Source organism: Hylobates moloch, unplaced genomic scaffold (assembly GCF_009828535.3).
Source record: "Hylobates moloch isolate HMO894 unplaced genomic scaffold, HMol_V3 SCAFFOLD_23, whole genome shotgun sequence".
Taxonomy (NCBI): Eukaryota; Metazoa; Chordata; class Mammalia; order Primates; family Hylobatidae; genus Hylobates; species Hylobates moloch.
The window spans coordinates 16,353,073-16,368,640 of record NW_026652298.1 but is presented as its reverse complement, the minus strand read 5'-3'; the positions used below and the strand labels follow the sequence as shown (position 1 = coordinate 16,368,640).

Below are 15,568 nucleotides of genomic sequence, written 5' to 3'. Positions count from 1 at the left end.
AGGAAGGAAGGAAGGAAGGAAGGAAGGAAGGAAGGAAGGAAGGAAGGATGGAAGGAAGGAAGGAAGGAAGGAAGGAAGGAAGGGAGTCCTGTAAATCCTGCTGCTCTATTCTTATAAACAAGTAAAGAAGGGCCTATATTGCATAGCATCCTTCCTTATGAAGACTCATCTCTTTCTATAGACATTTATTAAGCAGTTGTGTGCCAGGTATTGCTCTGGACACAGCAGTTGGCAAAAGGGCAAAGAACGAAACAGACAAAAATCCCTGCCCACTGGGAGCTTCATTGGAGCTGGGGAGAGGAACGTCTGGAGAAAATCCTTTCGGTTCCTTGCATTGAGACTGTTTTTATCCTGGGAACACCATAACCCACATACCTAGTCATGTTTCTCTACTTCAGTCCCTAGAAATCCCCTGGCAAAGCCCACGCCCCATCGCCAACAAGCATAGCATGTCCTACGTCCAACTGAGACTTCACGGGTCCATCTGCTGTGCTAACCTTGGTCCAGATTTCACCTTACCCTCTAAACCAGCAGTTCTGAACTCATAGTGATTTTCCCTCCACCCCCTCACCCTTCAGAAGACATGGGGCCGTATCTGAACCCATTTTTGGTTGTCACAACTTGGGATGGCTACAGGCCAGGGAGGCTAACTAAATTTCCTGCAAAGCATGGGACAGCTTCCCACAACAAAGAATTATCCAGCTCAAAGCATCCGCAATGCCATTGTTGAGAACCCCCGCCTTACACTCACTTTCCTTTTTGTCTCTCTTCACCTAGTTTTGAGTGCGTCACCTTGCTGAGTTATGTATGGTTGTAGGTCATCCTAAAACCTTTTGAGAAAAGGAAGCGGGACAGAAGAAGAACACAGATAGAATCTCAGCAACAATTGTTCATGCCACCAAAGATTTGGTAAACAAATAATTTGCTGAGCAGCATCAGTTTACCCAAACTATTTAACTGTTCACTGCAATTCACTTTCTCAATGAATGTCTATTTTTTTTTTTTTTTTTTTTTTTTGAGACAGAGTCTCGCTCTGTCACCCAGGCTGGAGTTCAGTGGCGCAATCTCGGCTCACTGCAAGCTCCGCCTCCCGGGTTCACGCCATTCTCCTGCCTCAGCCTCTCCGAGTAGCTGGGACTACAGGCGCCCGCCACCACGCCCGGCTAATTTTTTATATTTTTTAGTAGAGACGGGGTTTCACCGTGGTCTCGATCTCCTGACCTCGTGATTCGCCCGCCTCGGCCTCCCAAAGTGCTGGGATTACAAGCGTGAGCCACCGCGCCCGGCCTATATTTTTTAAGAAAGAATGCATCAATAGAATGTATTTAAACTAGAAGACGTACTAGATACCAATATCGTTTTCCATCTTTGGTTTTATAATTAATTCTCTGAATCACAAACTTCAATAGAAATATAAGAAGTGTTTCAGAAACATCCCAAAATACAGTATTAGATCAAACTACAGCGGCATTCACACAAACAGAGCTGTATCACTAGTTTCATTTCTTAAGAGAATTGATTTTCTCTGTTCCCTTCCAAGAGAAATATGTAAATTAGCACTTTGATAACTGTTATCTCATGATTGTCTGTCAACTCAACTTCAAGAAAATCGATTCCTTTTCTCTACACACACATACACACACACACACACACACACACACACACACACACACACACAACGCGCATGCACACATCCACCACCAGCAATACAATTTCATCACAGCCCCAAGGACAGAGCACCACACTGTAGGCATTTAACTGCAACTGACTGTGATTAAGCAATAAAGTCAACAGTCTAAAGACGTAAAAATAAATAAATAAATAAAGCTAGTATCATTCTATAGTTTAAAACATGGCACACTTTGTGCATAGTTTTCAAATTATGAATCATTTCTCGAAGCTTACTCTAGGAGCAATGACACTGGGAGAACATGGAAAATACTAATTTGATTTTGCATATACATCACCTGTTTTCCGGTCACTTTAATATTCTAGATGTTTCCTTGACCTTTATTTAGGTGTTTGATCTATGCCTGAAGTTGTTTACCTATCTGAAGTCATTAAATTGCCCTGATACCATCAAGTCCCCATCAGCAACATAACTAAAGAGTCTGACCATGCTTAACAAGCAGGAAGAGAATATACTGCTCACCAGACATTTTCCTTCCGTTTAAAGTCAGAGGGGAATATTCCTACACGATGTCACAAAACCTGACGTTATGTGCCTGCTTCCAGCTTTGGGAGAGAAAGTAGACTCCTTACTAGGCAGTAGTATTCCCATTTTACCAAAGAGGGAATGGATTCAGAAAGATAAATCCTTCACGGCTCTCCGCTCATTAGGAGGTACTAGGAGAAATCAAGCCCAAGATGCCCAACTACAAAGCCCACATTTCTTCCTCTGTTCAACTGTGTTCCAGAAAGGCTCACTGTGGCAAGGTGCCCAAAGCCTTGGAAAGTCAACCTTAACCTCCTCTTACATCCCCAGTCTGAGAAGACTCCACAAAGACAGGATTCTTAGAACCTGCTGTCAACCAATCCAAATGATCCAGTTCAATCCTAATTGGCTGGCTACCCAAGTAGTTTTTAGGGTTTCTATGGCGGCAATTTTTAAGTGCAAATTACAGAGTCACAAAACATTAAGCAGTGGAAAGGACCTAAAAATCATCTGTCGTCTAAATGTCCTGGTTTTACTGGAAGATGGAGGCCCAGACAAGTCAAATGAACTGCCCAGATTTAGAAAGATGACTGGTGCACAAACGCAGACCAGAACCCAAATTTCTACACCCACAACCTACTGTCTATGCGCTGTGCTTCCTGCAGTCCCGCAGTATTCATCACTCTGCTACAATCAAGTGTATGATTTCCTCTGGTTTTCTATTCCTACATACTCTATCAACCCAGAATTGCTTTAAAAAAATGTGTTTACCCAAATGTCTACTATGGACTAGACATTGCATTAAAGGTTAAAGCTAGAAAACAGAAAAGATACAGTCATCTTCCTCAGGACACTTCCATCCAAGTCCACAGACACAAAACCACAACCATTAAGACAACATGGCAAAAGTCGGGACAGAGTCAGGTACAAGCAATTCTACAGCTTTGAGCAGAGCTGTGGTCCAGCACCTAATAAATTATTTTCCTTGCCTTGTTGTTTGGGCAATGCTGGTATTGCTTAATACCTTCAACTGCATTTACCCACATAGGTTACAGTCTTCTCAGGTACCCAGAAGCCAGTCCAGGATGGAGCACAGAGCAGTACGGAGCTGTATATTGATCATTAATCGATGATCGATTAATTGATAATTAGCGGTATCTAAACACGCTATAATTATTTTCCTTTTGATTGGGGGCTTTTCAAATCCATCCACCACGTTCTAAGAGGTAAGAGACAAAGAGCAGTCTCTCCCATTCCATGGGCACCACACATCATAATGTGGGCCTTTAAGAGCCTAAACATCTACCCTTCTTTAGGCAGCGACTGCTTCCTATGGACCAGATGCTGAAGGCATCGTGCAGCTCATCACATTACACCACCAAAAAGGATCAGAAAACAGTGGTGAGTACATGTGCACAACGTGCAGGTTTGTTACATATGTATACATGTGCCATGTTGGTGTGCTGCACCCATTAACTCGCCATTTAGCACATGTACCCTAAAACTTAAAGTATCATAATAAAATTTAAAAAAAAAAATACAAAAAAAAAAAAACCAGTAGTAAGGAGGAAGGCAGTGGTTTGAGGCAAGCCCACAGCTGGGACTTCATCCAGCAACTTATCAGCCGTATAAATTTAAGGTGAACAAGTTTTAATTTCAGCTATAAAATAAGGATAATTATATCCTCCTCACAGGATCTTCGTCAATTAATGATCAATATACAGCTCCTGGGATCACATCTGACACCAAAAAGGCTCTCAACTGCTTATTCTCTTCCCCTTCCCTACCTTTTCTTAGCCTAGTACATTTTCTCAGAACTATAAAGGAAAACAATCAGTTGTTGACCTTCTGTTCAATAACATGCAACGAAGCCAAAAATAAACTTCATACAAGTTTCTGGAAAAAGCTTTAAAATAAACTCTTTGATATTGTTTGAGTCTGTATCCCCACCCAAATCTCATGTTGAATTGTAATCCCCAATGTTGGAGGAGGAGCCTGGTGGGAGGTGATTGGTCATGGGGGTAGATCCTTCATGAATGAGTTAGCGCCATTCCCTAGGTGCTGTTCTGGTTATAGTGAGTGAGTTATCCTGAGATCTGGTTGTTTTAAAAGTATGTAGCATTCCTTTGCTCCTGTTCCTGCCATGTAAGACATGCATTGCTTCCCCTTCACCTTTCATCATGATCATAAGTTTCCTGAGGCCTTACCAGAAGCAGAAGCTGCCATGTTTCCTGTACAGCCTGCACAACTATGAGCCAATTAAACCTCTTTTCCATATAAATTACTCACTCAGGTATTGCTTTATAGCAATGCAAGAACTAATACATACTTCTTATAAAATAATGTTTAAGCTCTTTAAATGGAAAAATGCTAAAAATTAATATTCATTTCATGAATTCATATTAAGAGGGAAAACGAGCTGTTTGAGGAATTCTACAGTGGATAGCTCTGACCCAAGAGGCAAAATACACGTTCTTAAGAAAAGCATTCTTAAGAAACATGAGCCACGAATTATCAGCAGCCCAGGGGCCCCACGTGGGTAAAATGGAAATCATTCAGAAAGACACAGAAAGACAACCGCTGAGCAACTGGCAAATGGTAAGAGTGTGAAATGGCTCTGGGGGATGGAGGGGCACTGGGCCATTTGAGCTATCTTATCAGCTTTATTTCTTCTTAAAGGGAAAAAATAACCAGAAAACATGAAGGGAATGGTGAAGAAAGAGAAGGAAATGACTGAGGGATAAAGAAGAGAGAGGGGACGAGGAAAAGAGAAGAAAGTGGCCAGATAAGAGATGTTCAGAAAATGCAATGCCCTGCTTAACTCCCGAGTTCCCCAGAGCTGTGTCCTCTCCCCCTTCCACTTGAAGCTGTGTCCCACTGTAGAACCAAAGACTAATCATCTCTCTCCTAGCCAAAACAATACATAATATGCAATTTTAATAAATATCTATTAATAAATAATTATAAGTATAATCCACAAGAACAAATTGTAAAATTCCAAGACCTTAAACGAGCAGCCCCCTGGCTCAGCACAGATCCGTCTTACCCCTGAATGCTATCTGACTGGGTTTCTGCCCTGCTATCCTCCTGTTTTCCTGGGCTGAGTCTCTGCCTCTCCATTACTAGTCTCCCTGCCCTGTGTCCCCAGAACTCCAGGTCTGGGGGCCCCCCTGTGCCCAGCGTCCTGCATTGACTGACTCCTGCCACTTGAAACGCAGCCTGTGGAGGACTGGACTCTGACCCAGTGCCAGGCCTGTGCCGCCAGCCTGCCCAAAGCACTTCCAAATGCCCGCCCCACCTCTGTGGGAGGCACACAGGAACTTAGGGCTTGCTTTAAAACTTTGGGTAATAGCACTGACACCCCAGCTTCTCTCTTCCCAGGTCACGCCATCCCAGGGCTGAATCCCAAGACAACCTTCCCCACCTGGATTCCCAGTCCCCAAGAGACGAGCCAGGTCTAACCTGCCAACCTCTCAAGGGAACATGAACTAGAGAAAAAGGGGAAGGAGAAAATGACAGAAACACATACATGAGGAGGAAGAGGGGGCATGGGAAATGCAAAGAGAAAAACAAAAGAAAAAGAAGAAAAGGCTGTGAAGAAGAAAGCAGGAGATGGAACAGAGAACAAGGGCTGCTCTATCATATGAGTGATCAGAGAAGGCTGCTCTGAAGATGTGGCATTCGAACAAAGACCCAAAGGAAGGAAGCTGGTGAACCAACCGCGCAGGGAGTGGAAGCTTCCAGGCCAGGAAATCGGCAAGTGTCAAGGCCCTGAAGTGAGAGTGCATTCAGAGTGCAAGCTACTATTCACAATTAATAGCTTGACAGATTTCCCCAGAAAACAAATCTACTTGAACTTTTCTTCCTATTCTACCATTCACCTGGGGTTATGAGCATGTGAGCAACCTGATGACACTATACTCTGAATTCTGATTAGCTGACCGACCATTCCTCAAACCTCCTCCATGTATTTGTCCTTGACGACAAGATCTGGCTCCAAACAGGCCTGACCCCACCGCTTGCCAGAAGAAAACTCTCCTGTAGGTTACAAGAGCACAAAGTTACTCAAGATGTTCCCACCTTCACACGCAATCAGGCAAGGAAAAGATTTCGCCTTCAGGTACAGGTTCACAACTCCACTAAAAGAAGTATTCACCAGAAGCCACAGGGCAGTAAAAACAGAAAATAATTTATTGTCAAGAGTCCCTTGAGTCTTCCAGGCAGCCCCCAAGGACTGGGTGGGGTTGCCTAAATAAGGCCAAGGCAGCAGCTGGAGGAGCGCTCAGGAGCTTTGAGGGTTGTATCACATTCCTTTTTGTTTTTTTAACCATGTCTATAAACAATGTTATTCTAAAATTATTAATACAATTACAACCAATCTTAGCCAATAAGAGTAGCAATTCTGTTTCCTTTCCCCCTAACGGGCAAAAACAAAACACACCAATACACAAGAACCCCAGGGAACAACTTAATGAGCTTGAGTGCCGACCAGTCACCGCCTCGGCAAGCGTGAACACACTGGCATCTGAAGAACTCTGAAAACAGACTCGGGCAGATGAACCGCGAGAGCAACTGTATGGTCAGCATCTGATCCAGCTCCGTCTCCCACACTCCAAGTCTCTATTTTCCCATTCCTGCCTGCACCTCGCTGGTAGACCAGCTCTGCAATGAAGGCGTGTGGATGGAAAGGCTGGAAACAAGAGACAAGCTAAGGGGAAGCTTCTAAGTGCGAGCTTGAAATTGCCTGATAACACAGCACTCCACTCTGGGGGTACAGATGCTCATCCTTTCAATAAATCTAGGGCTCTAGTACATAACAACCTGAACTTACAGTAGATCAACTCGATTTCCTCTCCTTATACAAGGATTTTAAGCAATGAATTCCTCTGCCATGTAAGTGTTTAAAAATTAACAAAAATCAGTTCACAAGAAATCAAAGAACAGCTCTGATTTAGGAGGATGTACCCATCTGACTGGCCTGCCTGATGAAGCACACCAATCCCTTGACCATGAGCATGATTACAGCTTCCAGAAGCCAGGCCACCTCCTCACCAGGGCTATGGGGTTCTTTTTCCTCCAATTCCACATATTTCTCTAAAGGTTACAGTCACCTTTAGAGTCCACTGTTGAGAGGTCCCATTCCCACAAAGCTCAAACCACTATATCCACTAAAGGTACATTCCTGACCTTCACTGTTATTGACATTCCAGGGACTGGCAAACACAGCCTGTGTGCCAAATAAAATTTTATTGGACCACAGCCACACTCGTTCTTTATGTTGTGTCTACATGCTGCCTGCTATAGCAGAGTTGAGCAGCTGCCGCAGAGACCATATAGCCCACGAAGCCTAAAATATTTACTATCTGGCCCTTTATAGAACAAGTTTGTGGGTGCCTGATTTATATAAATTCACTGAGCATCTACTATGTGCCAAGTGTGATTTGGCCACTGTGCAGACAGCAGTGACCAGAACAAAGTTCCTTTCTTCAGGTGGTAATAAGGTCTATGAAGAAGAAAGCAGGAGATGCGACAGAGAACGAGGGTTAGTCTACCATATTAGTGACCAGAGAAGACTGCTCTGAAGAGGGGGGCATTTGAACAAAGACCCAAAGGAAGGAAGGGGGTGAGCTGCACAGGGAGTGGAAGCTTCCAGACCAAGGAAATGGCAAGTATCAAGGCCCTGAAGTCAGAGTGCATTCAGTATGTTTGAGAAAAAGCAAGCAAGGTGGGTAAGCAATGTCTCCTTTCTCCATGGTCACAATCTAGCAGACCTCTCTCAAACAGGCCAGGCACCATCTTAAGTGTTTTCAGAACATTATCTCATTTGATCTTTAAAACAACCCTCTGATGTGGTATTATCACTCCCATTTCACAGATAAGGAAACTGAGGTTTTCGAAGCTTATAAGTGACTTGCCCAAGGTATCAGAGACTCACAGTTAGCTGTCAAACACAAGCCATTCCCAAACTGTTTTCCATTCCATATTCCCGCAGGCAGCACCAGCACTGTCACCCAGCCACAGACCAACAGCTTGAGCGACGACTGTACCTGATCCAAGTTGCACTGGTGGAAGAGGCTCCACTGGGCCTGCTTCCTTTTCCACTCTGCTTTTTTGAATCATGTTCTCACTGAATTTCTCTACTTCCTCCACCTCCACATTTATGTAAGCCTCCTAAGATCACCTCCAAAACAAACAGCCAAGCTATGGAAGATCGATGGATGGGACAGAAGAAAGGAGAAATGGAACCAACACTTGCAGGCCTTCTGTGAGCCAAGCACAGAAGTAACAAGCACTCCGTGGACCTTCTTTGTGGGAGATGATGGTTAATGAGAATATTAAGGTAGAAATTACAGCATTTTCCATGTGGACCTGTGCATTCCACAAGCAGGAATTGCTTGAGGAGTCTCCACAGCAAACATAATTTAAATTTAAGAGACAGCACGTTTTCACTGTGTTCCTCAAGATCAATCATCAGCCAATGTTCTGAGCCAAGACATACAGCAACTTCCTAATCTTTCCTGCCTCACAACGTGTTCTCTGCTGCATTCCACCAGCCTCCTCTGTCTCTTTTAAGAGTTTACATCAGCCTCTAATGCTTTCCTCATGTGATGAGATGGCCTTTCGACTTTATTTAGGGTTTCAACTTCATGCAGGGCACAACTGATGAGTCCTCCAGCAGCCACCCACCCACATCCACACTCAGTTCCTCCCACAGGCCTAGCAGCCCTCAGGCAGTTACGCCTCCTGGTGACTTCTCACTACCTCCCAACATTCCCAAGACAAAGGATATGGATTAATTCCCCGGTATAGCCTTAAACATACTACTACTAAGAAACCTAAAAATCATTCACAACAAACTTCAACAGCAGCACATCTTGGAGAGGAAGTATTCCTCAACAAATGTCACCTACAAAAAGCAGGATTAAAAAAAAAAAAAACAAGAGTGATGGAAAATAACATCCTGCTTGGCGGAAAAAAAAAAAAAAAAAAACATGTACAAAAATGCTTAGCTGATTCTTCTGTTTTAGCATTTGCCATGGGAAAACATAATCCCATTCTTCCTTAATAGGTCGCTGCCTGCTCTGAATCCCCATGTCTTATGTGTGGCCCCCAACACTGACCAAAAGGCTTGACATATTTAACGTCTAGTATACATGTCATCGGAATAAATATCTACTTATACTTGACATTATTAGATGACAACTACCCCAGGGCGTTGAGAGATGTGCTGTTGAGGGGGAGTGAAGAGAAGACTGAAATAAAGTCGAAATGCCTCTATATATATGTGAAAAGAGAGAAGGGCTGGCTATTTCTAAAAATTCCTTGGAGCAAGGTGAAGAAGGGCCCCAGTCATTCTCTACCACCTATTTCTACCCCTTTGTGATTAAGGCAAACCAGTGTTACTCATCTCCTCTTTTTCTCCCAAGAATTCCTGCCCTAGGAAATACAGAGGTCAAGGAAACTAAACAAGAATGACTGCTGCCCCCACAACCGAAGAAAGATGCGACTAAACAACGGGGTGTCCTCTGAGGAAGGAAGTGTAACATAATTTTACACTTTACGTTACATAAATGATATTTCATCAAAAATGAGAACTATGTGCCATTTCCCCATTTTCACAATGAATGAGAATACAGGAAAAAGCAGGAAATTCAACTCTAAAAAATTACTTTTGAAAACTTAGGAATGACTGTTACATAAATCACACAAATGCATTTAAGTGATGGCCTTTTTTACTTGATAATAAAGTACTCTTCATCACAGTAGCTAATTAAACAAAAAAAAAGATCCATAGGAAAATGGCAATGAAGGTATCAATAATTTAAGACTTCAATAACTGCTCTAAAAGAGGGAAGTAATTGACTAAAAACCTTCTAAGATTTCTTAAAATTCGGTCTTATGTAGTCACAAAATCTCATAATAAAAATTTAAACAACAATGGTACTTAAGTTAGAAATAAAAGTTCAAAGAAGAAGAAAGGGATTTATGAACAGCCTAAAAGTATGGTGTGGTTCACAGTGCAAAAGGCCTGGCAGCAGCTGAGTATTCAGCACAATCAAGATCTGAGAAAGCAGACCTGCTTCGGAGCACTTTCAACCGGGAGGAGGGCATCGTAACCACCTACACTGGCCTCGATTAAACATGTTTGCAACACAGAACCCATTCTTCCCCTGCTCCTGCTATATTCTCCTCTGCCATACCTAGCATCTAACACACTGCACATTTTACTTGCTGGCTTATTGTCTCCCTCCCCCATTAGAACATAAGCTTCATGAAGGCAGGGTCTGTTTCGCTCCCTGATGAATCCCCAGAGGCTAGAAGAGGGGCCTGGCACATAGCAGGTATGAAAGCCAATAGTGCCAAGTAGACTCTTTTGGGCTCTCCACCTTCTGGGCATACAATAATATTATACTCTCTAGCTCCTTGTGGTTGGACAGGGCCAGGTGACAAAGTCTGACCAGTGAGTGTGAGAAAAGGCAGGGTGTCTCCTTTCCAGGCTAAAGCACTAAACTGTGGGTGTGAGATCCTCCAGAACACTCTTACCTAGCTCTGCTTCAGTGACTGCTTGCTCCAAATGGGGGCTGCTCTGTCAGCCTATCCCAGAGTGAGGACACTGCCAGGTAGAGCCTCAGTCAACCCACAATGGATATAAAGCACGAATAAGAAATAAACTTTTGTGCTTTATGTCACAGGTTGTCATCACCCTTCCCAACTGATAGGGGAGGCATTCAGTAAAAATCTGTGGTTGAATTTGTCAGCTCTCTTTGCACAGCTCATCCAGCATAATGAGTTCCGAGGGGACCTATTTGCTCACAATGCACCCCGTTCTAATTTGGAACAACTCACATGTCCTTCCTGGTACAAAGTCAAAAAGTATGTTCTTGAAGAATCCAAATGGCAGGTCAGGGTACAGGCAGGACTTTTTGGTTTTTTCTTTCCTAATCAGCCTCACTCTCTTCTTTTCATATCTGCCTCAAGCGGTCCTAAGGAATTCTCTGATTGATTGAAGGCAAGAGAGTGACTTGGAAATTATGCTGTAAGGAGTGATCAATATTAGCAAAAGAAAGGCTTGTCTTGTAGAGGTATCACTCAGAAGCCTCTAATGAGCCTAAAGCTCCTTCCATAAAAGCACAGGACCTCAAAGGATGAAGCAGCCTCTTCAGTATGTACCCTAGACATAGAAAGAATCCAGAAGTAGAAGACAGAAGGGATCAAAGTACACAGAGAGATACAAGGCCAAGGAGGGACTCTCAGCTGCCCAGGCGCGGTGATCTTATAATAGGCAGACAAATTCCTTGGTACTCCTCTTTTCAAGAGGTAGTACCCTCCTCCCCTTGAGTGCAGGCTGTACTTAGTGGCTTACTTTTGAAAAACAAAACACAACATAAATACTGGTGTGTAATTTCTGAGGCTCAACTTTAAGAGGCATTGTGGCTTCCTCTTTGCATTTTCTCTCATTGATAAGGGCAACACAAGGACGCTCAGCAGCCCAATGGACAGGTCCACATGGTCTGAGGCTTCCTGACAACAGCCCACACCAATGTGCCAGCAACATAGAGGAACTATCTTGGAAGTGGATCCTCCAGCCCCAGTCAAACCATCAGAGGACTGCAGTCCTGGCTGCACCTTCCTGAATTACTCAGAGCCCCCCAACCAGCTAAGCTACTCTTGAATTCCTAACTCAAAAAACTGGGAAAAAACTTTTTTAAGCTACTCAATTTGGGGGATAATTTCTTACACAGGAAAAGGTAACTGCTACATCAAGTGTCCTCTGGCCTGAGTGTATGCATATGTTATACAAATTATGTGTTCATAGTGACTTTACAGACTGGACTATACACCAACCCACATGGCTCGGATATTACAGAGGGGATGCAAACATGTTCAACCAAGCACAGCATTCTCTGGTTCCTAACCCTAGGTTTTCCTATTCATCATATGTAAATGTACAAGAGTAGTACCCTTCATTGCTACCTTGATCTTTTGAAAACAGCCTTCCATCTATCACCTGTGAAAACCAGTTTCATCTCTGTGTATCACACCATCTCTAGGCTTCATACTTCATGACTCAAACTCTTGAAGAACTGCAAAAGAGCAAAGAAAAGAATAGACCACTGTTAACAGTACCTGAATGCAGGACTGCAGAAAAACTACGTTAATTCTTATGTCCTCACACTCTACCTTTGTCTAAAAAAAGACTTAAAGAACTTAGTAAAATAGCCCTAGCAGGAATCACTTTCCCTGACACGGACCCATTGCCAACTTCAGCAGCTGAATCATTGTTACTACCTTTCTTCCCTGCCTAAGAACTTGCATTTTATTCTCTGGGTAATTTGCTATTTTATTAAATAGTAATTCAGTGACTGACCTAGAGCCAACCTACAACTCCAGTTGTGTGTGTGTGTGTCAGCAGGCTAAGAGGCACATATAAGGCAAGGCACACACATACAAGGACCAAAAACAAACAAACAAACAAAAAAATCCCTCACTACACGGTTGCCAAAGTATTCTCCATCTCCTGGCATTCTGCATCTTTTGCCTCTTTCTTAGTTGGAGTATAAGTGGTAGCAGGGAGACGATCATTAAGCAGCCCAAGGTTTGGTTTAACTTCTGTAACAGTGTTTATGAATAAGGATGGAAAGGAAGGATCAGTGGTATGCAGGTAAGGTTAAAACAAACGAGATGGTGCTAGGGTCTGCCATGGAGTCAGCTTTGAAACAAGATATCTGAAAACAAGTGATAGAAATGGGAAAAATAACTTCTTCAGATCCCCCAAATCCCACAGCTATTTGCTCTAAGATTAAATGTTCCATATCACCCCATCTTGTAGCAATAATGGAAACCTAACATCAGAAGCATGAAACAATAAAGGTCTTCATAGATTCCTTCTGCTTAAAAAGAAAGGCAGTGTGTCACCTGTGAAAGAAATGGTTTCCAACTCCATTTCAAAAGCATTTCTTGAGTAATTACTCTGTGTTACGACATTACACTACGAATGGTGGTGGGGGTACAGTGATAAACATAGCTCCTACAGTCAAGAATCTCTCAACCTAACAAGTGACTTTTAACCTTTAAGAGTCGCAGATCCCTTTGTAAATCCTATACTTCTCTCCAAATATACATATAAAAACATATACAGATAAAAACAAAATTTTGCTAACAAATTCAGGTTATCCATAAATTGTCAAAGTGCATGGATCCTAGGATAAGTATATCTTGCTCTACCAGGAGAAAAAAATACAAGATTTTATTTAATAAGCAAGTATCATATAATATGTAAGATTAGATATTAGCCTAGCCTCTCTTCCAAGTAGCTGAAAACACCACCTTCCATCTTATTGTACACCAAATCTCACAGAGGACAAAATACATATGTTCATATAAAAGTAACTTATAAAATTAACATTTACTAATATTTCTGGCATCACTTTTTACAAGCAATAGTAACTGAACTAAAATGAAATCTGCATGAAACCTAAATTTGTGAGATCTACATTTTTAACCTCATCCTTATACTAAGTATAATTATTTTGTGTGATTAATTCTGAATATAAAACATTTTCTGTAGTTCCAAGATAGCAAGCTGAGCACTTCTTATTAGTTTCAATGGTTTAAATAATTTGGGGCTATAATACTCATAGAAAAAAAGATTCACCTGAATGTTTCCCTTTTTAAAAAAGCTCAGTTTCTCTACATAAACTGCATGTATGCTGTCAGAAAGAAAACAGGAATGACAAGTGCATTAATTAGGCACCAAGGATTTTAAAAATATAAAAATAAAATCTCCTCTCATAGTTTCTGCAGTGTCTTCCAAGACAGGCTCTTGGATACAGGTCAGAGGATATTCCTAAGGGTGGAGCATGGAACACTAACAGGTGTCCAGTGGAAGAATTAAGGAATAACTAGAACAAAGAGAAAGAATGACACTGCAAGGGGTGGGGAGAGTCCAGACAGCCAGAAAATAGGAGAAAAAGAAATACAAATTGATGTGTTTTCAAGCTTCCAACACTGTGCCGTCCAATACAGTGGCCACTAACCGCATGTGGCTATTTAGATTTAATTTAAACTAAAAATTCAGTTCCTCAGTTGCACTAGCCTGTTTTCAGAGCTCAAAAGCCACATGCGGCTAATGGCTACCATACTGGACGCTGCAGAATATAGAACATTTCTATCATCTCAGAAAGCTCTATTGGACAGCAATACTCTATAAAGTGAGCACCCAGAAAACATTAAGAAGTTACTTGGTCTTGAACAGAAAGTACACAGATTCACAGATACATCATTTTCAGCTAAGTTCTTCTATTTATAAAGGAAGGTAAAATGATGCAAATGAGGTAGAAAACAGTTAAGATTAACAATTTTGAGTGTAATGGATAAATGGCCCACATTACACAATATAGCCTATGACACCCTGGACTCCATCTGATATTCAAGTTCAGGAGCTTCCAAACCAGTGGAAGTTCTACGGATTAATCTTCCTTGCCAGCCAATAACAGTATGTACCAAGTTCCTAATAAGTATTATCCGACTTGGTGCCCAGAAGTCTCTAAAAGCCCCCCCTAAAGGTCTGCGATCTAATTGGGGAGTTTTAGAAGCCTCACACAGTAACTATGGGAGAATTACAAAATATGTAGATACATACAAGGTCACAGAGTAACAACTTTTCATTTAAAATGCAGAGGTGACATAGTACAGAAGGAGAAAAGCAAAGTTTGAGCCATAAAATTGTTTAAAATTTGGTAAAAAGGAAGGTAACAGAAAAGCTTAGATGACAGGGACATGTACAGCCTATTATCTTGTCACAAAAGGGTTCATGAAGGAAGTAAGCTTTTAGTTAAATATTGAAGAAACTAATGGTTTTGTATTACTGTATGTCAGTAACTTTTAAAATTATTTAACTGCAAACCATACTAAGACATTTTAGATTATTATCCAGTAGGCATATACCACTAAGTAAACATTTCGCAAAGCAATAATTTAGCCATACTACAATGTACATTTTCTGATATCTTCTATTATAATTTCACTTTTAAAAAAACACAAGCTGGCCGGGTACAGTGGCTCATGCCTGTAATCCCAGCACTTTGGGAGGCCGAGGTGGGTGGATCACCTGAGGTCAGGAGTTCGAGACCAGCCTGCCCCACATGGCAAAACCCCATCTCTACTAAAAATACAAAAAATTAGCTGGGCATGGTGGCAGGCACCTGTAATTCCCACTACTTGGAAGGCTGAGGCAGGAGAATCGCTTGAACCCGGGAGGCGGAGGTTGCAGCGAGCCGAGATCGTGCCACTGCACTCCAGCCTGGGTGACTCCCTCGCTTAATGACCCATTAAGCCAATTTTATGACCCATTCATGGGTTCCAACCCACAGAATGAAAGATATCTATAAGATGAATTTCTGTGGTAGGAAT

General features: G+C 42.2%; 1 protein-coding gene and 1 long non-coding RNA gene across 6 annotated transcripts in view; one reads left to right on the top strand and one right to left on the bottom strand.

Annotated features, from left to right (window-relative positions):
• Positions 1 to 15,568, bottom strand: part of MAST4 (microtubule associated serine/threonine kinase family member 4) — a 583,079-nt gene that overhangs the window by 423,560 nt on the left and 143,951 nt on the right. The window lies entirely within an intron of this gene.
• On the top strand, positions 3,463 to 4,895 carry LOC131382343 (uncharacterized). The gene is made up of 3 exons (XR_009211750.1): positions 3,463 to 3,556; positions 4,563 to 4,753; positions 4,835 to 4,895. It is a non-coding gene; the product is annotated as an uncharacterized LOC131382343 (long non-coding RNA).